The sequence below is a fragment of the Trichomycterus rosablanca genome, chromosome 2 (genome assembly GCF_030014385.1).
Source record: "Trichomycterus rosablanca isolate fTriRos1 chromosome 2, fTriRos1.hap1, whole genome shotgun sequence".
NCBI lineage: Eukaryota > Metazoa > Chordata > Actinopteri > Siluriformes > Trichomycteridae > Trichomycterus > Trichomycterus rosablanca.
Window position 1 is genome coordinate 7,350,487 of NC_085989.1, and position 27,964 is coordinate 7,378,450.

Consider the following 27,964-nt stretch of genomic DNA (forward strand, 5'->3'; position numbering starts at 1 on the left):
ACCAGTGGAACCAGACCTGCTCCGACCCTGTCCAGAATAAAGCGGTTGTTGCAGGTAATTTTCCTGTGTTTGTAGGTTTACAGTGTTATGACATCATAACACAGCATTGAGAACCTGCCGTGCTGTCCTTACTAACAGAATTACACATTGATGTCATTTAATCAGCCATGTAATCTGTGTTCGATCTCCTCATCAGATCCCTCATCTGACTGCATAGCTGAGCCACAGCTCAGTACACACTACGTGGCAAGAAGCACCTCTACCAAATCAGTGACATCAACAAACCCGTGCTGAACTCAAATCTTCTATCTTCTTCACATCACGTTGGGTCTGTCTGAAAAGCTAGTGAGCTGCCTTGCTGCCTATTGCCTACCTAGGTAGCTGCCTAAGTAGAGAGGATTCTAATAAGACATTGAACTTACATTGATGAGGCATAACATTATGACCACCTTCCTAATATTGTGTTGGTCCCCCTTTTGCTGCCAAAACAGCCCAGCAACTGTGATGCACTGTGTATTCTGCCACCTTTCTATCAGAACCAGCATTAACTTCTTCAGCAAGTTGAGCTACAGTAGCTCGTCTGTTGGATCGGCCCACATGTGCCAGCCTTCGCTCCCCATGTGCATCAATGAGTCTTGGCCGCCCATGACCCTGTCGCCGGTTTACCACTGTTCCTTCCTTGGACCACTATTGATAGATACTGACCACTGCACACCGGGAACACCCCACAGGAGCTGCAGTTTTGGAGATGCTCTGACCCAGTCGTCTAGCCATCACAATGTGACCCTTGTCAAACTCACTCAAATCTTCACGCTTGTTCATTTTTCCTGCTTCTAACATCAGCTTTGAGGATAAATTGTTCACTTGCTGCCTAATATATCCCAACCACTAACAGGTGCCGTGATGAAGAGATAATCATAAGTGTTATTCACTTCACCTGTCAGTGTTCATAATGTTATAACTGGTTGGTGTATATCTAATCATGCCTTGTGTTTACTGTGTGTGTACTTTTACCTCAATAATTTAAAAAATCTTCCTGTGTCTTATTGTACTTATTGTTAATGGCTGCAATAACTAGTTATGGTTTGTTTACAGATATTTCCTAAGCTACAGCTACAGTCTACAAGGTCAGGAGCGCCAGTCTTAACAAAGTGACACTCTCCAGACATCTCCAGACATCAGCCCCTAAATTTGGATCAGTTTTCCATTGTTTAACACAGAATCACAAACATTTCTTTATCATTTTCCATGATGCAAAGGAAGCCTTGGGATTCAAACCCAGAACACACTGAAAGGATATGAACGCAACTCTGTCACTGTGGTATTTAGCAGTGGGCGAAAATACAGAGAGAAAATAAGGTGAGGTTGGTTGACTCATGAGGTCATGCACTATTGAGGTGAGCTTGTTCTGACTTGGAATCTACCCCATCACCCACACTGGCTGTGAAAGCCAAATGCGCTTACCAGTCTAATATTAGAGCATTTTAGTCTACAATGGCCAGTTTGCCAGTTGCTCCTTGGATTGGTATGTGAGCTGGTACATTACGTCATCAGAATTAGGCTTACATGTGAGAAAAAGTGGAACAATATAATCCACAATATTCCATTTGCATCTTGCAAATGTCATAGCTAATGACTTGAGTCACTGCAGAAAAATCTCATTAGGCATGACTATGTTGCTTTGAAGCTTAATATGGCTTAATTACACTTGCATTTTTGCTATTGTGAGGACATAAGCCAACTGCTTGTCATTTCTCTATCACAGGGGGACCCAGCCTGGTGTGAACGTATGTATGTGTCACGAGTTCAGCTGTTGCAAGGCTTTATTCACCTGTCTGTCAGTCGGTTGAGGGCATGTCGCAACGGCTTACGTCTGTCACATAAGCTCTGCCAATTAAAACCGTCTGCGCTCGGGGTCACAACCTCACCGAAGCGTTTGTTGAATCATTATGATCCATAGAGGATCCGTCTCAGACCTGAGTGAGGTGGCAGCTGAGGAATTCGTGATATCATCCCATAGAAATGTCTAAAGGTCAATGGACCAAAAAGTCTGTTTTGTTATAACTAATGATAAAACGGGAACAGGTTTGCACCTCAATGACTGCGGAAGCATTGCAAGAATATCTATCTATCTATCTATCTATCTATCTATCTATCTATCTATCTATCTATCTATCTATCTATCTATCTATCTATCTATCTATCTATCTATCTATCTATCTATATATATATATATATGAGTGTAGAAACAAGGAGGTGGTTTTAATGTTATGGCTGATATATATACTGTATATATATATATATATATATATATATATATATATATATATATATATATATATATATATATATATATATATATATATATATATATATATATATATATATATATATATATATATATATATATATATATATATATATATATATACAGTATATATATCAGCCATAACATTAAAACCACCTCCTTGTTTCTACACTCACTGTCCATTTTATCAGCTCCACTTACCATAAAGAAGCACTTTGTAGTTCTACCATTACTGACTGTAGTCCATCTGTTTCTCTGCATGCGTTGTTAGCCCCCTTTCATGCTGTTCTTCAATGGTCAGGACTCTCACAGGACCACCACAGAGCAGGTATTATTTGGGTGGTGGGTCACTCTCAGCACTGCAGTGACACTGACATGGTGGTGGTGTGTTAGTGTGTGTTGTGCTGGTATGAGTGGATCAGTTTTTAAACACCTCACTGTCTATATATACATACTGTATATATCCATAATCCAAAAATATATCCAGTCAACAGTATCCTGTGGGCAGTGTCCTGTGACCACTGATGAAGATCTCAAAGATGACCAACTCAAACAGCTCTGACTTTACATCTACAAGGTGGACCAACTACGTAGGAGTGTCTAATAGAGTGGACAGTGAGTGGACACGGTATTTAAAAACTCCATCAGCGCTGCTGTGTCTGATCCACTCATACCAGCACAACACACACTAACACACCACCACCATGTCAGTGTCACTGCAGTGCTGAGAATGATACATCACCTAAATAATACCTGCTCTGTGTTACAGCAGAGCGAGAGGCGTAAGTGTAAGAAGGTTGAGGCGATCTGGTCTGGTGTGGGTCATATTCACTGAGTGCAAGGTGGGAAACACCCTGGACAGGTCATTAGTCCATCACAGGACATTAACCTGACGGTTATGTCTGTGGACTGTTGGAGAAAACCAAAGGAAACCCACACAAACACCAACCCACTCCACCTGGGAATCAAACCCAGGACCTTCTTGCTGTGAGGCGACAGTGCTACCCATAGAGCCACGTGCCACCCAGGGCAAAAAATCAATTTGCAATTAATTGCATTTGGTGTCCTCAGTTTAGTTAATAGGTGGTAAACAACTTTTTTAGATGTGTCGCCATCATCAAATTTGTTTATATTTACAAAATACAATGAAATTCATCAGTAAAAACATTATAAATCTCTTCTTTGTCAGTTTAAAAAAGGTTGAAGAGAATGAACATATTACAGATTCTTGTTCTCTAGGGTGTATCACCGTCTGAGACTCTGGTGTAATCCTAGGGGCAGATCCCAAATGCACACCAACTTTCCACTGCCACAGGTATGCATGTTCTGCAGTAATCACACTAATCTCTATTCATGTGTCATTCTTTTAAACCTCACACAGATACAGCAGCCAAAGGGCTTCAAACCGAAGTGTAATGTGTAAGAAGGCTAGAGACAAGGCAAGTCTAAGAGATTGACATGTTTTCTCAAGCTACTTCTAAATTCGTCATCTTAGAAGATGGGCCGGGACAAAAACATTAGCTGAAAAACACTTTGGAAGAATTTTTACTCACCTTTTGCAAAACTGCTTTTAAATTGGGACAGTGGTAGCTCAAAAGTTAAGGTACTGGACTAGAAATCAGGAGGATCACTAATTTAAGCTTCACCACTGCCAAGCCACTGTGACCCTTTAGATTCTAGTGTCTGTTAATTTAGCCACCCCAAATCTTAGTTTTGGTTCCTTCTAAGCATAATGGACAAAGATGTCTTGAGTTCTTGTGCTTCAGATGATTGTCTTGATGTTTAACCCACTTGGACTTGAGCTTCTGATCATGGACTGATGACTGAACATTTTCTTTTAGGATTTTCAGGTAAAGAGCAGAATTAATGTTTTACAGTTATGGGAAATCTCCTAGGCCTTAAAGCAGCAAAGTATCACAGTTACCCTACGCTCAGACCGGCAATGCTGTTTTGCCTCTTGTCACCTGAATCATCACCCTTGGTTGCCATGGTTTGACAGTGCTACCCACTACATCACCGCTGTGTTAGCCAGAGATATGAATTCTAAACTAAATCAAAATATGACATGAAATACTTGTCTTATGTGAAGAAAATACTTGTCAATGTAAAAAATAATAATATGTAATATGTAATTTGTTGGGGCGCTCAGGTGGCCAGGAATCCAAGGTTCAAATCCCCAGACGCCTATATACAGATATGATTGGCTAAGTCTGGATGAATTGGACCCCCATGACTCTAATAAAGATAAAGCAGTGGTAAAAAATGAAATAAAAATTATATATACAGTGGTACCTTGTTTGTAACTCAACGTCGCCTAAACTCCAAATCTTTAAAACTCAACGCCCTTCATCGAGAAATTTGTCCCCTTAACTCAACGTGTGTGCGACTGCTGCTTTGCTCAGTGCTCGGCTTGAGCGGTGAGACGAATCTGCATTTGTGTGTAATAACAATTTGTGTGTCAAATTCACTCTGAAAGCTCCATATGTATCTGTGTTTAACTGGATTTTCCTCACTGTTTCACTTTTAAACTTGTGTTACAGCTCGGGGTTCTGAGAAATTATAAGAAACAGCTTTTCCGAGAGTGTAAAATGCTAATTAAAAAAAAAAAAAGCTTAATGTGACTTAATGTATTAAAAGAAAGACATAGAAACACTAAAATTAACTCACTTAATTATTGCTGCTTATAAGTTCTCTCCACTATTCAAGAAGCATAAGGAAACAATAAAGAAGTAAAGGTAAAGTGCAGGTTTTATTGTATTATTTATTGATTTTAACTGTTTTTAATTGTATTTCAGTGTTTTTATATTATATCTGTGTTATTTCAGTGTATAAGTGTCAAAAACAACCCCATTATTTTACATTAGCCTAAAATATATACAGTTCCACAGAACAGGTTTCCCTGCATCCTTATGGGAAAATATACCTTAAAACTTAAGGTCTTTAAAACTCAATGCCACTCACAGAACCAATTGACGTTGAGTTTTAAGGTACCACTGTATTTCTTTTCTCTTTTATATGACCAAACACATTAAGGCATTTTTGATATTATTTTGTATTGAATATTTCTGTTGATGTAAAATCAGCTAATAATATCTGTTTCTGTCAAAACATTACATGTTTTTAGCACAGCATTACGGCAGGTACTTTCTGAGGAACAGTAACTTCTATTGTTAAGCTTCTACAAGATGATGTTGTTTCATCCCACTATTTTTGTACTCAAGGTTATCTGGGGTTATCTGGGGAAATTGTGGTAAGACAGACTGGTTTACTGTTTCCGATGACAGACTCATTGTTTTAGCTGTATCTACAACCCACACTTCAAAGCCATAGCTTCCCTCCTAGTCTTAAATTTAAACATCGCTGTTCATTTTTCCTGTGGGTTGTAAACTCTGCTTATCAGTGTGAGTGGGAAAATAATCGCTGCATTGTGGGTTTTACTGTGTTGTCATAAATAAACCAAACTCATGGTGTAATCATTCCTGAATAAATATAGTTGGATTTATACTGTCATGAACTGTTATGGTGCTGTTACTTAAGGTGCTATTCACAGCATCATGACAGAGTGGTTTCAGAAAGTATTCAGGCCCCTTGAGTTTTTGCACATCTATTTTAAATGGATGTACAACCACGATTAATAAACTTACATTGACTTTTATTCCATATTTTGTCTGGTCAACTTCATTTCATTTATACACTGATCAGCCATAACATTAAAACCACCTCCTTGTTTCTACACTCACTGTCCATTGTATCAGCTCCACTTACCATATAGAAGTTCACTTTGAAGTTCTACAATTACTGACTGTAGTCCATCTGTTTCTCTGCATGCTTTGTTAGCCCCCTTTCACCCTGTTCTTCAATTGTCAAAACCCCCACAGGACCACCACAGAGCAGGTATTATTTGGGTGGTGGATCTTCTCAGCCCTGCAGTGACACTGACATGGTGGTGGTGTGTTAGTGTGTGTTGTGCTGGTATGAGTAGATCAGACCCAGCAGCGCTGCTGGAGTTTTTAAATTCCGTGTCCACTCACTGTCCACTCTATTAGACACTCCTACCTGGTTGTTTCACCTTGTAGATGTAAAGTCAGAGACGATCGCTCATCTATTGCTGCTGTTTGAGTTGGTCATCTTCTAGACCGTCATCAGTGGTCACAGGACGCTGCCCACAGGGTGCTGTTGGCTGGAAATTTTGGGTTGGTGGACTATTCTCAGTCCAGCAGTGACAGTGAGGTGTTTAAAAACTCCATCAGAGCTGCTGTGTTTTATCCACTCATACCAGCACAACACACACTAACACACCACCACCATGTCAGTGTCACTGCAGTACTGAGAATGATCCACCACCTAAATAATACCTGCTCTGTAGTGCTCCTGGGAGAGTCCTGACCATTGAAGTACAGCATGAAACGGGGCTAACAAAGCATGCAGAGAAATAGATGGACTACAGTCAGTAATTGTAGAACTACAAAGTGCTTCTACATGGTAAGTGGAGCTGATAAAATGGACAATATGTGTAGAAACAAGGAGGTGGTTTTAATGTTATGGCTGATCAGTGTATATCCATTCCTGCATTTCAGGCCTGCAACACATTCCAAAAAAAGGTGGGACGGGGGCAATTTAGGGCTAGTAATGAGGTGAAAATGAAATAACGATGTGATTCCAAACAGGTGATGTCAACAGGTGATTGTAATCATTGTTTGGTACAAAAGCAGCATCCAGGAAAGACTGAGGAGCAATGATGCAACGATAAACAGAGGATCTTGAGTAAATTACTGAAATGAATTAATCAATTCAAGGAATCTGAAGGAATTTCAGTGCATATATAAACATTTCTCCCTCAAAAAGAGGAAGTGTTGATGGTTGTCTGCGATTCCTAGTAGCTTAAATATGTTTGTATCCAGTTATGACAACGGTGCTGCGCTTCTCTGAACAGCCCCTACTTTTCAGAGACGCAGGAATGTGTTGTTTTTTAAACAGTCCTCTGATAAGTCTGGAATGCATCTGCAACAATACACCAGCATATCCTTCAGTCCAAAATTATCCACGTATGATTTAATACCTTCTAGTTAAACTTTTGTTTCTTATAAGTGAAACTACCAAGTTACTGGAAGTGTTTTATAACTTGATAAGACCAAATCAATGCAACCAAACGAGCATGTTACTAAAATACATTTAAGGATAAATGTGGGTTTTAATTACAGTGAACTACAGAGGTCTTAGACATCAAGGGAAAATGCTTCTAGTATTATTTTTTATTATTATTTTTTTTTAATTCGGTACAGTGGACCCTTTACTTACGAATTTAATTGGTTGAAGGGCTGTTCTTAAGTCAAAATGTTTGTTAGTTAAACCTATTTTTACCATAAGAAATAATGTAAACAGAATTAATCCGTGCCAGACCCCCCCAATACCTAACCTTTCTAATGTCTTAAATGGTCTTTTTTGTTATAAATACAAGTATATTTTCCCTTCAATCTTAAATTATAGAATAGACATTCCTGTAATAAACAATAATAACCAACAATTCACAGTAGTACTGTACTGTACATACAACACACATCACATTTCAGTACAGTACGTGTGCTGTACTATACACCATAATACATTTCCTTCTTTTTCTTATAAAATGTATCTACCAGAAATAACAATAACTCTCATATTTTTCTATTATTTTCTTCTTTATTTCAATAGTGTTGTATTTTGTAGGTGTAATTTCACGAAAGAATAACTTCCTTCTTCTCTCTCACTCACTGTCCCCGCTGTGAATCTGCAGACGCCTTTATCCAAAGTGATTTACAGTACTGTGACAGTATACAGTCTAAGCAATCGAGGGTTTAAGGCCTTGCTCAAGGGCCTAACAGCAGCAACCTGGGAGCAGTGATGGGGCTTGAACCAGCGACCTTCTGATTACTAGTCCAGTACCTTAACCACTAGGCTACAACATCCCACAGTTTGAATGGGAACTGAGGACACTAATTTTTTGTCCATTCTTGCTTGATATGAGACTTCAGCTGTATAACAGTCCGTGGTCACCAACATTTTATTCTTGTTAGCAATTCACCTGCTTATTGTAAAACGCTGTTACTTATATATATTTATTAAACTTTCCTTTCTTTTTTTGCCTTTATCCCAACTTTTTTTGTGTGTTGCAGGCATCGAATCCTAGATATGATTTTATTTACAAAAGATTTACGTAGGAAATCTTTTCTTTCTACTTTTGACAGTTAAATAAAGATTCAAGAGTTAACAAATCACAGATTGATCTATTTTCTGCATATTACAAAATGTCCCAACTTTTTCAGAAAAGAGGTATGTAAATGAAATAGCTTACCTAAGAGTTTAACACAAAAGCCTCTTGGAACTATCTGGATTTCTGCATTATACACACTGTCAATAAATAATAAACATTTTACTTTATTTTCAGTTTCCCTCACTCACTCACTGTCTCAACCGCTTATCCAATCAGGGTCGTGGGTGCTGGAGCCTACCCCAGCTTTTCAATGGGCGCAAGGCACACAGGAACACCCTGAACGGGGCGCCAGTCCATCGCAGGGCAGACACACACACACACACACACACACACACACACAAACACACATTCACCTATAGAGCAATTCAGTGTCTTCAATTAACTTAACTGCATGTTTTTGGACTGTGGGAGGAAACCGGAGCTCCCGGAGGAAACCCACGAGATGGGGAGAACATGCAAAGTCCGCACAGAAAGAACCCGGACCGCCCCGCATGGGAATCGAACCCAGGACCTTCTTGCTGTGAGCCGACAGTGCCTCCCACTGAGCCACCGTACTACTATTCACAGTACAGTGAATTAGTCCAATCTCATATTATTTTTTTAATCCAACCTGTAGTCGAATTAAATTTATTCCAGATTTCCATGAGTTTCTTGTTCTAAAGTTCTGGTTTAAAATCTTATCCTGCATAGCCACAACAGATAATGTGTTTTTACACAGTTATATAAATCTTATCACTATAAAATGTTTAATGACTCTATTTGTTTGTATTTTGCAGCCATAAAATTTGATAAGTGTACAGTATTAAATACATTACTTGATACTACTTGATGAGCCACAATAAAGATATAAAATGTCACTACATAACAAATGAGGTCAAAGATTTGTTATAAACATCTAACAATACCATCTTTGTGTAGTAATAGAACAAAAGGAAGGGTTCACCAACAGAAAACCAACAGGTTAAACAAAACATGAAATATGTGTAAAGCCTGCAGAATTACATATATATTCTTTTATCAATTACTAAAACATTGGTAAACCTGTAGGGTAAACTCAAGAGGAGATTGCACAAAAAAGGAATAATTCTGTAATAAAGGTTTCACATTCCTTGCAGTGTATTATCCATGCTTATATTATAGCAGTGCTGTTTTACTGTAGTACTGTGATGGATTGGTGCCCTGTCCAGGGTATTACTGCCTTGTAGCTAAAGTATTATGGTGAACCTGGACTTGCCGTGACCCTGACCAGGATAGGAAGTTGAATAACATAAAGTGAAACAGAAAAGAATGTATAAATATTCAAATAAATAATTATTTAGGCAAAGTACAATGTATATATACTGTATATACTGATCAGCCATAACATTAAAACCATCTCCTACACAGCAAAAACTGGAGTGTTACTCGAAGACGAGTTCGTTCAGAATCAGCTACTTATCACAAATCGACTCGATTTTGTTAACTTCACTCATACGTTCCCGGAGCGTCAATGCATTTACCCGCAGACGCTGAGCGTCTCTTTGCTTCTATGGGGCTGCATGGGCGGGACTTCGAAACTCGCCGGTCATTGGATAAATGCCACGATTTTGTCCCGCCCACGGACGCTGAGCGTCTCTGGGGGTGAATGGGGCTGTGGGCGGGTCTGGACGCTGAGCTTCTGCAAGATGATTGGAGGATCAGTCGAAAAGCTGAATCCCGTTTTGATTGACAGCTGTCGCTGGGAGCTTCAGTACCATCGCGGATTTTGCGAGTGAAGTCAGAAGACAAACTGCAACCCATTTCTTGCCATTTTCTTGAAAACTAACAAAGGGGAGAATTTATACATTTATATATAAATAAATTGACAAATTTTATGATGTAAGCCGACAATGAGCTTCCCCTCTTTGAAAGACCAGCAGCCGCCACTGTTGATGATGATATTGTCAGTCTAAAACACAGGTGTACTGAAGGATGAGAGAGTGAGAGTGAGAGAGAAAGTTTCTGTTGTAAGTACACTGCACAAATTGACTTCAGCTGATTGCCGCCACTTAAGTTACATCAGCTGCTTTTGGTCCTGTGTGATTTTTTTTTTGTTTATTTGCCGTCTAGTCAGCTAGGTTAGCAAGCGAAATGACTTGTTTTCTCCCTGCCTGCTGGGAAACTGTGTACTGTGGTTGTTTTGTGTTCTTTTTTTCAATAATTATTCTGGGCAAATGGTTAACATATTGGTGGCTCATATGATTGATAATCATGGGTATGTGTGTTCCATATTCGTTTTATTTGTGCCAAATAACTGCATGACAATTGCATACATTTAAATGAGATGTTTAATCTCTTTTTAGATTAAATGAGAATCTGAGAAGCTGATGAGGGAGATTTTTTAGCACCGCCTGTTAGGATCCGCCAGCACTTACCTTTTATTTTCAGGGTTTCCCAGCGTTTTGTTTTTATTCCGGTTTGTATTTTGTTTTTCTCCGTTTTCTTTAGTTTCCCCGATCGCTTTTGTTCTTGGTGGTGGTTTGCGTTTGTTTTCCCGTTTTGCTCCCTTCTCCCCCTAGCGGCCTGGAGCGGTACTGTTTTCGGAGGTTGCTGCGGTTCCAGCCAATAGATCGCTGGAGGGCGGACCCCACACACACCTGCGCCTCATTCCTCATCTCATCAACTCCTGCATTTAAACGCCGGCTTTTCTCTCACTCGTCGCCAGATTGTCTGCTTGCCATACGGTACACAGACGGCCGTTCGTTGTGTCCTTAAACCGTGAGTCCTCTTCTTGTACCTTCTCCTCTTTAACGTATTTTGTTTTTCATCGCGTCCTAGACCTTCCCCCCGTTCCTGCGTTCCTGCCGTTCCTGGTTTCCTGTGTTCCTGCCGTTCCTGGTTCTCCTATGTTCCTGCCGTTCCTGGTTCTCCTGTGTTCCTGCCGTTCCTGGTTTTCCTGCCGTTCCGCCGTTCCTGGTCATCCTGCATTCCTGCCGTTCTTGGTTCTCCTGCGTTCCTGCCATTCCTGGTTCTCCTGCCATTCCTGGTCATCCTGCATTCCGGTTCATCACTCCTGGTCATCAGTCCGCCCTGCAGTTCCCCGGCGCTTCCAGTACCGCTCCTGCCGCTCCCCTCTCGTTTTCTGTTATCTTTTTGGTTGTTTGTTTTTTGTCGTTTATTTATTATTTGTTTAAATAAAATATCGTATTATCACTTCTGGGTTTTGTTGTTTGTGCACTCGCCTTTGGGTTCCCCCCTAGTCTTTGGTGGGTTATTAACTAACCCTAACACCGCCAGAAATTTGTTAATGATCCAGGCAGAAGTGCTGATATCCTTTCCACCTTTCCAAGATTTCTGGATACAAAAGGATTGGTAAGTTTGGAATGATAATTATACTGGGTTGAAATTAAGCTTTTAATGTAGTAGTACAACTAGTAGTTAAAAATTAATTCTTTATTAAAGGCTGATCAAGACTCTTCTGTTTTGATGACTAGGTGGAATGCGTTCTTCAAGCCAAATATCATAAAAGAGGCCAAGAGGCTCACTTCAACACCAGAGCTGTGTCACGTGTTGCAGTCAGCAGAAAGTTCACCAGGAAGTGATCTTGAGTCGACATGTGTGTTATGCGTGTTTTAATGCATTTGCTATAATTTTCACCTTTCATAACTTTGTAATTATAGACTAGTTTATACACTGTACAATCATTGTCTGTTTACTGTTCTTAATATATGTCTCTTCATTGTTACTTATCTGGACACTACTGCACTTTAACTGTATTATATGTAAATAATCTCTATCTTCTGGTTAGATGCTACTGCATTTTGTTGGCTCTGTACTTGTACTCCGCACAATGACAATCAAGTTGAATCTAATCTAATAATTGCAGTCTTTTGCATTCATTCATGCATTAATTATTGTAGAGTTTAAGATTTAGTTTGTTTATTCTCTGTTTTGTTTATCTAATTTAAGGGAAATATGACCAATAGATAGACATTTCAAAACTTAACACCTCTCTGTAAAAGTATTAAATTTGATGAATTTTCCATTATTTGATTGTGACTTTGTCTTCAGCCTATGACCAACAAATGACCTGTTGTTGCTTTTGCATCTTCAACCGCCACCACCAGGAAAAATAAATGATATTTTTGAAAATTATTTGGTGTATTGGAATTAATTCTTTGTATTATTAGAAAAATAATTTAGGAAGTTAAATGAACACTACTGAAATAGTAAAATATAACTCGGAGCAGTGTTATATTTAGATAGAACCCAACAGTGGTTGCATAGCAGAGCCTGGATTTGAACCACCAATCTTCCAGTTGATAGCCTGAAGCTCTACCCACTAGGCTACCACTATCCAAGTTTAGCCAAAGTTTGTACTCCCTTAGTTACTTTAACTCTGTTTTAAAAGTTAAAACAGGAACTCTGACACACTGTCCATTTTATCAGCTCCACTTACCACCATATAGAAGCACTTTGTAGTTCTACAAATACTGACTGTAGTCCATCTATTTTTCTACGTACTGTTTTAACCTGCTTTCACCCTGTTCTTCAATGGCCAGGACCCCCACAGGACCACCACACAGCAGGTATTATTGTCAGTGACACTGACATGGTGGTGGTGTGTTAGTGTGTGGTGTGCCGGTATGAGTTTTTAAATACCGTGTCCACTCACTGTCCACTCTATTAGATACTCCTACCTAGTTGGTCCACCTTGTAGACAGAAAGTCAGAGACGATCGCTCATCTATTGCTGCTGTTCGAGTTGGTCATCTTCTAGACCTTAATCAGTGGTCACAGGACGCCTCCTACAGGGCGCTGTTGGCTGGATAATTTTGGTTGGTGGACTATTCTCAGTCCAGCAGTGACAGTGAGGTGTTTAAAAACTCCAGCAGCACTGCTGTCTTATCCACTCATACCAGCAAAACACACACTAACACACCACCATCATGTCAGTGTCACTGCAGTGCTGAGAATGATCAGTCACCCAAATAATACCTGCTCTGTGGTGGTCCAGTGGGGGTCCTTACCATTGAAGAACAGCATGAAAGGGGGGTTAAAAAGCATGCAAAGAAACAGATGGACTGCAGTCAGTAATTGTAGAACTACAAAGTGCTTCTATATGGTAAGTGGAGCTGATAAAATAAACAGTGAATGTAGAAAGTAGGGGGTGGTATATATATATAATTTTCTGGTCCAATCTGACTGTGCCCAGGACTGAATAAAATATTCAGACACAGTAACTATTTAAAATTATTATTATTAATAATAATAATAAAATAATGGCTTATGTTACTATACATTTGTACTGTCTTTAGTAATAAATACACCAGGCTATTGTATACATATATCACACTATACCTTCAGGAAATAGTACAAACTAAGTCCAACATAAAATAGTGCTGGTGTAAATTACATGTATGTATTATAGTCCGTCTGCGCCCCCTGGTGGTGATCATACCCATGACAGCCACCTAGTCGGATCTAGATTGAGTTGACCATAGTTAAATAGGTTTGGTGTAGAGTATCCTGCCCTGAGCCCTGACTTAAATATCATTAAACAGGCTACAGGATCCAACATCAGTTCCTATAATGACAAATGCTTTTCTACTAAATGGGCACACATTCCTACAGAAGCCTTCGCAACAGAGTGCAACAAAATATAAGGCAACCCAACATATGTCCAACAACCTCATGGTAAAATGGTAAAGTTACCATAGTTATAGATTTTATTCTCTTTTAAACTGAATAACCATGGACAGGCCAGTACAATCATTAAAATCTTGGGCTCTCAGTTTGAATTGATAGTTGGGGAACTCATGCCCCTTTTGTGTCTGCTTAGTGAAACAGCTTAGCATTTTACCCTCTAAAACTCTTTACCTTCAAACATTTACCATCCAAAATTGTATCTCAAATCTGATGGGGAAAAAAATGCATTTACAATAATAAAAAAGCACTCAGAGTAATGAGCTGAACTTAAAAAATTGATGAATACTTAAAAAATAAAAGCTCTAATAAATATGCATCTCTCTGGATTTAAAATTCTTTAAAATGTAAATTTAGTTAAAAGTATAAGCAGGTAAATTAAAAAGCTTTGTTAGTTTTTTATGTTATAAACGTGTACCACAACTGATATTGTTTAGCCTGCAGTGGAATTAGGCCGGATTTAGATCCCTTGACTTGTTGCGCTCTTTACTGTGTTGTAAAAGTAACATTTAATTGATTTACTTGTCTTTTTTTTTTTTATCAATCTACACATAATCACCCATATGCTTGAGGTATGTCTAGAAGCGAATTGGAGTCCCCTTGTTGCAAATTAAATTGATTGGACATAGTTTGGAAAGACATACCTGAGGCCATAATGGCCCACAATTCACATTATATTGACAGGATATAAACCAAGCTATAAAGTCCAGGGAACCATCAATGTAATTAAACTGTGGGAAGGCATAGATCAGGGCAAGAAAATATAACCTTCATAGAGCTGGCCATCCATGGGTATCCAGGCCAGAGGGCCTTGGTCAGAGTTATCTGACAATACTGTAATTACACTTTGGCAATACGAATGTCCATATTTTGTCATGTCAATAAAGCCACGTTTGAATTGATATCAGGAAGAATCCAATAGTCACCCTAAAAGAACCCCAGAGGTAGTGTGCAGTGATGGGAGAACCAGAGTAGAAGTGACCACTGTTGAGTAAAAGGTTAATGACAGCCCACTTGAATTTTGCTAAATGGTAAAGGCCAACATGAGAAAAAAAAATCTGGTCTGATTAGACAGACATAAAGTTCTTACTGTCAAAGACTGTCCAAACTGTTTTCAGTGAAAGGTGCTTAAGCCAACATCTTCATCAGAGCCCACTGTATGGGTGACTTGAAAATGTGAAAAGGTACCAGTAACGTGGAGGCATATATTGCAATTTTAGTCATTCTGCTCAAGCTACAACAACATAGCTTGTAGACAGCTGTTTATATAACAGAGTGTGTGTGCTTGACTGACCTGTCTGCAGCCCAATTCTGTCTTCTATTAAAGACGTATGATGTATCATGGAGAGAAATTTCAGACACAAATTCTAATAGCAATACTACAACAATTAGTATTCTCAATTTCCAAACTATTACAAAGTGTAAATAATAGAAAAAGTAACACAGCGGTACACATGCTGGTACAGTGTTATGCTGGCATCAAAAATACAGTAGACAGTGTAAAAATTAAAAATCTTTGCATCTTTTAAGTTAAATAAAAGTTCGAAATGTTTAACGAATTATTCAATTGAATGAACCAGTCGACTTAGCCATATTGACTAAACCAAGTGTAGATACTGTTTCCAGAAGTAAACCACTAGATGGAAGACATGACCTAAGGTTGAGTTTGGTTAGTGCTGCTGTAAACAGGCAGTCTTGCACTTCTACTCAAATTCTACTCAAACAGGACTGGTGTCAGCTGTTGATTCCACTTTATACTATTGTTAAAAGTCTTGCTAATATAAAACAACATGTCCTAGTGAAAAAAGTATACTAAATACATACAAGAGTCATTCTATAATTTGGGGTACATTCCATGTCCAATGATAATAATTATATTTATTCTAACTATTTTCTTTAAAAATGTCATATTTTACCTATTAATGGAAAACATGTTGTAATATCACAAAGACATGATGTGCATCCTATGCTTCATTTAGCTTGAAATTTGTCATGATGTTCCTAAATGAACAGTTTTTGCTGTGTCTGTTTTTTAAGTTGAGGGTGCCTTGGTTTTAAAATAATGAATAAAATCATTAAGGGCAACAACATCTATTTTTTTATTTATTTTAAAAGTTTAAATACCAAAGAAAAATAATATTTTTTAAATTGAGTTTCTCTTTTAAATAATTTAAATATCTTTATTTATTAATGTCCGCAAAAGTTCTGTCAACTATGTTACTAACAGAACTCCACTCAGCAACTCAAAAATGGTTTGTTCTAAAACTATGTGACCAGCATTACATGATATAATTTTTCTCTGTGGAGGGCATATTGAACAAACTGTGGTGAATGTCCTCTTATTTTTTTATATATTTTATCTATAATAGAACATTGTCAATGAGTATATTAATTGATCGTCAACTATGTTACATACATTGTTATGGTTAAATTTTTTTTTATAATTTTAATTCAAACGTATGTTCAAATTAGACATTATTCTGTTCAAGAAATGACATGTGGTCAGCCAGGCAAGGTCTACCACTGAAGTTATGGGTCAAAATAGGGAAATTGTCAACTATGTTACCTGTCAACTAAGTTACCTAGTAGTCTACATCTACTGTCCCTTTAAAATAAAAATTAAAAAAAATTATGTTTAAGCTTTGCAAATAGTGGATATGTTACACTAAAGAATATATTAACTTGAACCACTGATTGTTTTATTGAGAGAGAACATTGTTTTTGTACTTTTTTGGTGATGTGAAATGTACCCCAAATTATAGAATGACCCACAAAGGTACAATTTGTGATACCAAAGTCTACACTAAGTGAACTAAAATCATTATAATATGTCGTAACTGTTCTGTACTTAATACACCTCCACATGATCCCACTTTTTAGAATGGATTTTAGAATTTTAAAATACACTATGTGTTCAAAAGTATGTGGACACCTAATCATAAGCTTGTTGGACTTCTCACTCAAAAAAAAAACACGGGCATTAAAAAAAAGTTGGAACCTTTTTGCAACTATAATAGTCTCCAATATTCTGGGAAGGCTTTTCACATTCTAGTGTTCATCATTCACATTCACAGTTAATCTCAAAAGTGTTCGGTAAGGTTAAGGACAGAGTTATGTGCAGTTCAAATAAGTTTCTTCACACCAAACTTGTCAAACGACGTGTGTTTATGAACCTTGCTGCCGGAACAAGAAACTTTTGTCACAAAGCTTATTATTGAATATTATTGATTTTATTGGATTTTATACATCTTTTAGTAATGTGTGAGACAATTCTCCACATATTTTGCCATACAGTGTTCTTTAATTAAATTTGTTTACATTTATTTATATATTCATTTATATTATTTATGAAATTATATTTTAACTTTATCACTATTAATCTAGACATTACCACACTTCCAGACATAAAAGAAAATGTATCATAGTCAATCTACTTACTTGTGCTACCATGCCCCCAACCCTATTTTCATTTTAAAGGGATCCCCATAGGACCCCCAGATGTTGATGGACCATTCTTAGCACTGCAATGAAACTAATATGGTAATGACATGGTGGTGTGCTGTATTGGCGCAGCAGTGTTGTTAGGATTTTTATATACTGCTTAAGATAAACATATAAAGGTGGTCGAATGTCTGTCTTCCTTATAATATATGTACAGTAAAGGAAGACAGGCATTCAACCACCTTTATATGTTTACTTCAGGCAGTATATAAAAATCCTAACAACACTGCTGCACCAGTACAACACACCACCATGCCATTACCATATTAGTTTCATGGCAGTGCTAAGAGTCCATCACCCAAAACATCTGGCTAATGGGGGTCCTATGAGGATCCCTTTTAAATGAAAATAGGGTTGGAGGCCAAAAGTATGTTGACACCTGACAAAAGGCCTCATTCCATTCCAAAATGATGGGCATTAATATGATGCTGGACAAGAAGTCCTGCCTCACGATGTTTCAATTCATCCCAAATGTGTTGTGCAGGCCATTGAAGTTCCTTTATACAAAAATAATTAAATCATGAGTGATGCTGCAAGAAAATGAGCTTTCCTAAACTGCTGCCACAACACGAAAATAACATAATTATCATAATATATTATTGATTTCATGTGCCCACAAGTAATGGATTTGGCTAAAACACCCAAAGTCAATAATCATGAGTGGCGTCCACTTACATTTGTTCACAAATTGTATGGTACAGTTGCAATCAGAACTTTTTAACCCCCCCCCCCCCCCCCCCCCATCCTACATTTACATTTACATTTTCAGCATTTAGCAGATGCTCTTATCCAGAGCGACTTACAGAAGTGCTTCTATAGTGAACATTTCATTTCTCAAGTTTAGGAAAACAACAGTCAAAGAACACAAATCTGCTAAAACCTGTTAGAACCAAAGTGCCTTTTTTTTTTTTTTTTTTTTTTTTTTTTTAAATGGAAAAGAATGGAACAAAATGTTAGTAAATAAGTACAAGTCAGCCTAAGTGTTTAGTAAAAAGGTGGGTTTTTAATCGTTTTTTAAAGACAGCAAGAGACTCAGACTCAGACTCAATACTCCTAAAAGGTATTATGGTGATATGTTAGAATTAAATGGAGATAAACAGCAAGAATCTTGATAAACAGAGAAAGAATATTTATTGACACGTACAAACAATTTTGATAACATATGTTGTCATAATTTTGAGTTTAAATGAAAAACAACTAAGCTTTTTTGAGAAATATCGATGTGCACTTTAATTTAACTCCCTGTCTCAGTACAGTACCTGGTGGAACATCATTTTCTCCTTATAACCTACAATAAACAATTTTGGTTAATTTTGGTAAGTTTAAAATTAGTATTATTATGGAGGGGTGAATAACTGTGCCATTGAGATATTGACAAAATATCTGCACTTTTAAACTACTATATCAATTTTTAATTTTTGTGTTTTTTTTTTTAACTAATAAAGACTTAATTTGAAGCAAAACCTAGCTCTGTAATGACGTTTAAAGTAATAAATCCCTAATTTATTTAAATGTTTTCAAACGTAAGTATTTGCTTATGTACCTGCGAGGCACTTGGGTTGCCAAACAGAGTCTATTTAATTCCCTACTACCGTTCCATACAACTGCACGCATTAACCGGGGGTATTTACGGTCGAATTTGGCAACCCATGAGTTACAATGAGAATCTCAGTACACACTGTACAAGACCAACTGCCAAGGTAAGCGATTGGTTGATCAGGCAGTAAATGTAATTCATATCTGCCTGGCTGTGTAACGACCGCTCAGCAGTTTACGACGTGTTGTTCATTTGTTCTAAACTTTGAGGAGTTTCTTAAACCGAATTATGCGGTAAATAAAGCCGTTGTGGTTTAATACGCAGTTAAAGCTTCGACCTGTCTGTCGTCAGCTAAACTAAGTCCGTGTGTTCAGTGTATGGAGGCGCGTCCCGACTCCATTCTGTAACAGGTAACTCACAGCACTGCACTTCTCTAGTTTTAAGTACTGCACTTTATTTTATTTATTTGTACTTAATAAATAAGGTTCGAGCTGTAAAGAAAGCTGGAAACATTGCTAGGTAAGTAACAGCAACCTGTTACTGATACAGGGTAGCGCTGTTAGCGAACCTAGCTAGCCTGTCTGGCTAACAGGAACTCGCCAGAGTAAACAGAGTGTGTTGTTTACAAGTTAGCAAAACCGCAAAACAGCAGAATGTAGTCGAGCTAAAACTGCTTAAACATTTGGTTAAAATATTATTATTACTGCGTAAATGTAAAATAAAGACGTCTGACTGACTTCCAGTAGGTGTAATGGCACAGGTGTCATGGCATTGTTTAATTATCTGTGAGAAAAAGGTGCTAATTTCTGTATGGCAGTTTTAGCTTGCTTGACTGTGGACAAATTGTGGAAATTTTTAATTCATGGCAGACTTATATTAGTGGTTTCTGGATCATATTTGATAATGTAGGTATATTTCCACTTAGCATTAGGTGAGCAAGTGTATTTTCAAGGAATCAGATCAGGCCACAAAGTTAAATGTTTGTTTGTTTGTTTGTTAGGGTTTTAACGGCATGTTTTACACTTTTGGTTACATTCATGACAGGAACGATAGTCATTCATTACACAAGATTCATCAGTACACAAGTTTTAACATTAAACACAGTCATGGACGATTTTGTGTTTCCAATTCACCTCACTTGCATGTTTTTGGACTGTGGGAGGAAACCAGAACTCCCGGAGTAAACCCACACAGACACGGGGAGAACATGCAAACTCCCACAGAAAGGACCCAGACTGCACCACCTGGGGATCGAGCCCAGGACCTTCCTGCTGTGAGGGGACAGTGCTACCCACTGAGCCACCGTGCTGCCACAGAGTGCCACCACAAAGTACCACCACAAAGTTAAATCATGTAGAGAAACTTTCTACACCACTAAATTAATACTTTTTTTTTTTTTTTTTTTTTTAGAAAACACAACAAACCTAAAAAACAATGTATTTTTAAGGCAAAGATGTTTGAGCTCCAAGCATTTTGTCACAGAGTAACAGAAACTATTACAAATACAAGTCTGGCTTGTCACAAGTCCCCACAAGTCCCTGGTCATCTGGACTAATTAATCGTTTGGATCTTTTTTTCTTGTTTTTTTTTTTGGATCCAGATGCAAGTACCTGTCTGTGACTTCTAGCTGGTTTTCTTTAAACTTTCAATTAAACCTAATTTGTCTGCTAATTTCTCTGCTGCTATGTACTAAACTGACTGCTGTTTTAAACCAGACTGACTTGTTTTCATTTTTACTTCGGAAAATACCTAGGTCTAACAGATCCATTACAAATAGTACAACCCCTGGCAAAAATTATGGAATCACCACTCTTGGAAGATGTTCTTTCAATTGTTTAATTTTGTAGAAAAAAAATAAATCACAGACATGCCACAAAACTATCATTTCTCAAACTGTCAACCCTCTGGCATTAAGAAACAATAAAAAAAGAAACAAATATAATAGTTGTGGTCAGTCACAATTGCTTTTTTTTAGATCAAGTAGAGGAAAAAAATATGGAATCACTCAAATCTGAGGAAAAAATTATGGAATCATTAGAAAACACGGCACCATTATTACTTTGTTGCACCACCTCTGGCTTTTATAATGGTTTAAACTCTCTGAGGCATGGAGTTAACTAATGACAAACAGTATTCTTCATCAATCTGCCTTCAACTGTCTCTTGCTGTTGCCAGATCAGCTTTGCAGGTTGGAACCTTGTCATTGACCATTTTCTTCAATTTCCACCAGAGATTTTCAAATGGATTGAGATCCGGACTATTTGCAGGCCATGCCATTGACATTATATGTTTTCTTGAAGGAAAGTTTTCACGTCCTTTGCCCTATGGCAAGATGCATTATCATCTTGAAAAATGAAGTCATCATCACCAAACATCCTTTCAACTGATGGAATAAGAAAAGCGTCCAAAATTTCAATGTGGACTTTGGCATTTATTGAAGACCATCTCCCCTGTGCCTTTACCCGACATGCAGGCCCATATCAACAACTGTGGAAATTAACATGTTTTCTTTAGGCAGTTATCTTCATAAATTTCATTGGACAGACACCAAACAAAAGTTCCAGCATCATCACCTTGCCCAATGCAGATTCGCGATTCATCACTGAAGATCACTTTTATCCAGTCACCCACAGTCCACGATTGCTTTTCTTTAGCCTACTTTAACCTTGTTCTTTTCTTTTTAGGTGTTAATGATGGCTTTTGTTTGGCTTTTCTGTATGTAAATCCCATTTCTTTTAGGTGATTTCTTACAGTTCAGTCACAGACATTGACTCCACTTTCCGGCCACTTGTTTCTCATTTGTTTTGTTGTCTGTTTTCAAGACATATTGCTTTAAGTTTTCAATCTTGATGCTTTGATGTCTTACTTGGTCTACCAGTATGCTTCCAATTTACAACCTTCCCATTTTGTTTGTACTTGGTCCAGATTTTAAACACAGCTTACTGGGAACAACCAACATCTTTTGCGACATTCCACAATGATTTATCTTCTTGAAGGAGTTTTATAATCCTCATTTGTTTCAACTGACATATCTTGTGTTGGAACCATGATTCATGACAATCTGCTTTGTGCAACAGCTCTCCGAGGTGTAAGCACTCTTTTTAAACTGAAGAATAATTAGCAAATCTAATCTGCTGCAGATGTTTTGTTTTTAAACTGCAAATTACAGAGTGATTCCATAATTTTTTCCTCAGATTTGAGTGATTCCATATTTTTTTCCTCAACTTGATCTAAAAAAAAGCAATTGTGACTGACCACAACTATTATATTTGTTTCTTTTTTTTATTGTTTCTTAATGCCAGAAGGTTGACATTTTGAAAAATGATAGTTTTGTGGCATGTCTGTGATTTATTTTTTTTCTGCAAAATTAAACAACTGACAGAACATCTTCCAAGAGTGGTGATTCCATAATTTTTGCCAGGGGTTGTAATAGGAAGAAGTTGTCCTAAGTTGGTATTTGGCAGTAATAAACATTTTTAAATGTATTAATGCTTTTTTGAAACAGGTTGAACTCCTAATTTCTCAAATGCAACATTAGGCACAAGACAGTTTGTTTGTTTATTAGGATTTTAATGTCATGTTTTACACTTTGGTTACATTCATGACAGGAAACGGTAGTTACTAATTACACAAGGTTCATCACTTCTCAAGGTTATATCAAACACAGTCATGGACAATTAGTATCTCCAATTCACCTCACTTGCATGTTTTTGGACCGTGGGAGGAAACCGGAGCACCCGGAGTAAACCCACGCAGACACGGGGAGAACATGCAAACTCCACAGAGAAAGGACCCAGGCTGCACCACCTGGGGATCGAACCCAGGACCTTCTTGCTGTGAGGCGACAATGCTACCCACTTAGCCACCGTGCCGCCAGGCACAAGACAGAGACACTGCTGATTTTCAATATGTTTGGGTGCAGGGATTCAAATTTTGCCTTTTTTTTTTAACCGCAACATCATTACTTGATGGTTAATCTGTAAACAATGTGACCGAGCAGACAAGTCAGTCATGTAGAACACTGTAAGCAGAACCAGTCCATCATTCATGAAAGGTTAACAGAATTAATAAAGGTGCAGTCAAGATGTTAAAGTTCTTCACGAAACATTAGTGTTGTTATTATTTTTGTACATGGCAGTCAGACTACTGAAACAACAGTTTCCATGTGAGATTTTACAGTTTAATAGTTCGGTAGTTCATTTAAAAAATAATATAAATGCATACAAGGTTTTATAGCAGTGCGCTTGTCGCCTTACAGCAAGAAGGTCCTGGGTTCGATCCCCAGGTGGGGCGGTCCGGGTCCTTTCTCTGTGGAGTTTGCATGTTCTCCCCGTGTCTGCGTGGGTTTACTCCGGGTGCTCCGGTTTCCTTCCACAGTCCAAAGACGTGCAAGTGAGGTGAATTTGGAGACACTAAATTGTCCATGACTGTGTTCGATATGACCTTGTGTGAACTGATGAACCTTGTGTAATGAGTGGCTACCGTTCCTGTCATGAATGTAACTAAAGTGTAAAACATGATGTTAAAATCCTAATAAACAAACAATTACAGCAGTGCTTTCTTTAAATTTGTTTGTACACCTAGCTGCCACATGCACACTAAGGGTGGGTGAGGAGGAGTCTCAGATCAGTCTAACCACTTAACACAAGCTGTGCTCGCAGTTTCAATTAAGCGTCAGCAGTTTCTAATTGACAGCATTAATGGAACCAACTTTTGTCAGTTAAATGTAAACCAGTTTATCGTTCACAGCTGTAGTTCTGCCGTAATGTTGTTAAATCTAAACCCTGTGCCACGTTCAGTCACCTATATTCCCCATACCACCCAGAGATTGGTAATGGAAATCGAATTGTCAATCCAATCTAATCAGTATTGACCACAAAGTCTGATGGGTCCATCTCTGTTTACAGTTAATATCCCTTGTGCATTAATGAATCATCCAGAGCTGACTGCGTTTATTTCAAACAAATAAGCAATCTATTTTCCATGCTCATCTTCATCGAGTACTATTGAGATTTGTACTTTTCCTAGCTGAATACCTTTGAGATGAATGTTGAGGTTCAAATAGTTCCAGCATTCCTGTTTTCTCCTCATGTGCAGGATGAGCATGTCAAAACTTGCACAATGCCTTGTGGTGCTGATATGCGGAGGTTTTACGACAGGGTTATTTAGGTATCTAGATATCTATTTTGAATACACTGTAAAGGTAAAACTTTTCCACTTAATCCATGTTTAAACACACATTTTCACTTGTTTCCTACTTTTTTATATTATCTGAATTTGCACTGATACTATATGGTTAACTTTCTACTTCATGTTATGAAATGGACTTGTTTAGGTGTTAATTAAATTAGGCATGTTCTGAAAGAGCCTAGGGGAGGAAATCAAACCTATACAGCTGTATGCAAATGCTTGGACACCCCTGCTAAAATTCCATGTTGATTTCTGTTAATGTATTTTTAGTTTCGGTCACTCAAATATTTTAGGGTACGCCACAGTAGATCATTCTAGCACGTATGGCTGGGCGGTATGACCAAAAATTTGTATCACGATATTTTCAAGATTCTGACGGTTTCATGGTATCATGATATGTTTTTTTTTTTTTTGTATTACTGGGACTTTTTATATATCTGTGGTTTATTGTACTGTCATAAGTACACAGAATATACAAAGCTTTATTTCATCATGTATACGTATAATGAAGGTTTTGAGTACTATAATTTTGCTTTGCCCCACAAAATGACACAATATATGATGAAATTGGTACGCGTGAAACTGTTGCAATAAATACAATTTTTATTGTTTACTTAATATTTAAGTATTGTGCAATTACCCTTATCTCTCTCTTTAACAAATAAAATGACGTTTGCAGACTTCATTGTACAACTTGACCACAGGTCTGTTGTAGAAAAGTGGACAACTTTAAATATCTCCGCTTCCAGTTTGTTTATAACATTGATTTAGCACCTGACCTTAAGTACAGTATTTTGGCCCTGTACATACCTGTAATCCACTGTTTTAATCACTGCACTGTCTATAGAGGAATATTATACGATTTGGTCCCTACTAAAGCCTACAGCTGTTGGTACCCTACAACTATGCTATGGTATGACGGTATTTGAAAAATCCATACGGTATGAGGAATCAAAGACGGTATACCGAATGTACCATCATACCGCCCAGCCCTACTAACGCGCATGCTTGATTTGTCCCAGTTCTATGCATGCCCTGGCCCCTGACTTAATCTGTCCCTTTTTTTATCTGACCTTGGGAACAGCAATAATAGCACACTCCCAATGGCTAGGCTTCCAAATTTGTGTCCATTGTGCATGAGGTCCATAATTTTGGTGTGAAGGACCTTAACTTTTGGAATGATTTGGAATGTTGATTGCAAGCCAGATTTTACAAATGCTCTTTTGACTGAATTGACTTGTAACGAGATGTCTATTGCCATATTAGCTTTAATTTCCATAATTTTTGATTGATCATGTTTTCCAGAATATAGCAGACATGTAGCCAGTTTGTAGACAGTTGTTGCCTGGCTGTTAAAGTACTGGACTATGAATCAAAATGTTGCTGGTTCAAACCCCACCACTGCCAGATTGCCCCTTGAGCAAGGCCCTTAACCCTCAGTTACTTAGACAATATACTGTCACAGTACTGTAAGTTGCTTTGGATAAAAGCGTCTGCTAAATGTCAAAAATATAAATGATTTGCATGTTTAAATCAAATGTATTTTCATTCATGATTAGGGATGTAACGATACACTACCCACGAGGCGATGCGATTCACGATACTGGGTTAACGATATGATTTTTTTTATCTAATTGATTTTACCCAACACCTGAACCTAATAATGAGAACAGGTGTCCACATACTTTTGGCCATACAGTGCATGTCCCAGTAGATGAATGACGCAATGCACTCGCTTAAACAGTTTTACAATGAAGAACTTGGTTTGCCATATTGAAAGTAGAGGTTTATGTTTTCTATGCTGGTAACACCTAACGGAAACACACACCTACACAACAACAGACTTAACTGTAGCTTCCATTTTCCACTCTACCATGAAGGTCTGATGTATGGATTGCTGCAGGGAGGTTGTCTGTTCAACAGGTTCTCTGCATAGGACTTTTAGAGGTCATTCAAAGTGACTGGGTTTTATTTTCTTGCTCAGATAACGGGACAAAGTCTAGAAAAGTTCAAGGCTGTGCCAAACTGACTCACTTCTCTGTGGAGGTCACTGCAAGCACCCTAGGCACACAAGCAAAAGGTGAAAAAGATGATGGCATCATGATTGGGTATGAAAGACGGATCTGCTAAAGGTGTGGTCTTGTAAGCAAAGATGGGCTGTAGCCGGTGCAAATAATGAATTGCCCTTATCAACTACCGTTTAGGGCAGGGGTCTTCAACCTGAGTACTTGCCCGAGGGGGCGCGAGCGGCTGTCCGGGGGGCAGGGCGTGGCACTACGAGATTATTATTATGAACCGGTGGCACACGAGACTGGCGGAGGACGCGGCAGGCATCCGCGATTGAGCCGTGGTCCACTAAGGGGAGGGGCGCGTGGCGAAAGCCGTGCCTTATCCAGGGGAGGGGGGCGTGGTGGAAGCAGCGCTTGGTACACGCGACCGAGTGCTGTTCCACCAAGGGGAGGGGGGCGTGGTGTGAGGGGGGGGGCGCAAGTCGTGCTCGGCACACGAAGGGGGGGCGCATGCCTAAAAAGGTTGAAAACCCCTGGTTTAGGGAACCCTATAAAATTTCAGTCAGCTCTCGGCTCTTGATCGCTACTGGATCGAACTACTGCCAGTGAGAATGCAGGACACGGGGTGAGGGGAAACCCGGGGGAGGAGTGTTAAAACGTGGCACGGGGCATAATATAGTCTCTATCAGAATACATTAGCACACACACAAGCTTTACAGTATTTGTGATCTTATCGACCACGCCAAACCATAACACCAACGCTGCATTGCAAAAAATATTTATCTACTTCCAACACACTGCAGAACAGACAATCCCTGCTGGTCACGCAGCCCAATCCACTCGGATTTATTTATTTAAACGTATAAACATTTAAACGTATAAATGTCGTTTGGGAGACCAGACAGGCTTGTCTGTGATTCCTCCTTATGATAGATTAAACAAACGAATATTAACAGGCACACTAATGCCCCCTTGTGGAGGCTTTATGCTACACCTTGTAAACCACAGTGGGACCAGATTGCCACCATTTGATCTGAGCAAGTATATTTGGTTTTGTGTTTGGTTTTGATTAGTTTGATGTGTTGCCTGGGTTGCGGTAAAAATCATGGACAAAATGTGGGTTGTTTGTAAAACCCTGCTGTAATTGATGATTTGTTCTCATGATTTGGACTATAATTGAGCATAGCTATGTTATGCTGTATTGTTGTACTAAACAGTACAAAGCTGTTTATGTGAAACAGACTGGGAGGAAAGTTTTCTTTTTTTTTTTTTAATGTAAGTTCTGTGCTGGTTTTGCTAGTGTGAGTTTCTCCGTGAATTCAAGGTGAAACGTTCTTTTGTGGCAGGGCCCGTATGTACTTTTACCTCTCAGAGCTATGTAAATACAGCGCTTCAGGATCAGGTCAGTCACTAAACCAGTCAGTCCGGCTCCATTTGCTTTTTAGTAGGCTTAGGACTCAGTAAGGCTTTTTAAGTACAGATAGACTCTAGAGGTGCTGGTGGTGG

General features: G+C 38.4%; 1 protein-coding gene and 1 long non-coding RNA gene across 3 annotated transcripts in view; both read left to right on the plus strand.

Moving 5' to 3' along the window:
* Positions 1–10,909: 10,909 nt before the first annotated feature.
* Positions 10,910–12,025, plus strand: LOC134304398 (uncharacterized). The gene is made up of 3 exons (XR_010007850.1): positions 10,910–11,260; positions 11,355–11,888; positions 12,011–12,025. It is a non-coding gene; the product is annotated as an uncharacterized LOC134304398 (long non-coding RNA).
* A 7,386-nt stretch (positions 12,026–19,411) lies between these two features.
* Positions 19,412–27,964, plus strand: part of phactr4a (phosphatase and actin regulator 4a) — a 67,272-nt gene continuing 58,719 nt past the window's right edge. The window contains exon 1 of one of the 2 annotated variants that reach the window (XM_063010545.1): positions 19,412–19,669. The gene's annotated coding sequence lies outside the window, so the exon portion shown is untranslated. The remainder of the gene's footprint in view (positions 19,670–27,964) is intronic. The other variant, XM_063010553.1, reaches the window with a different exon arrangement.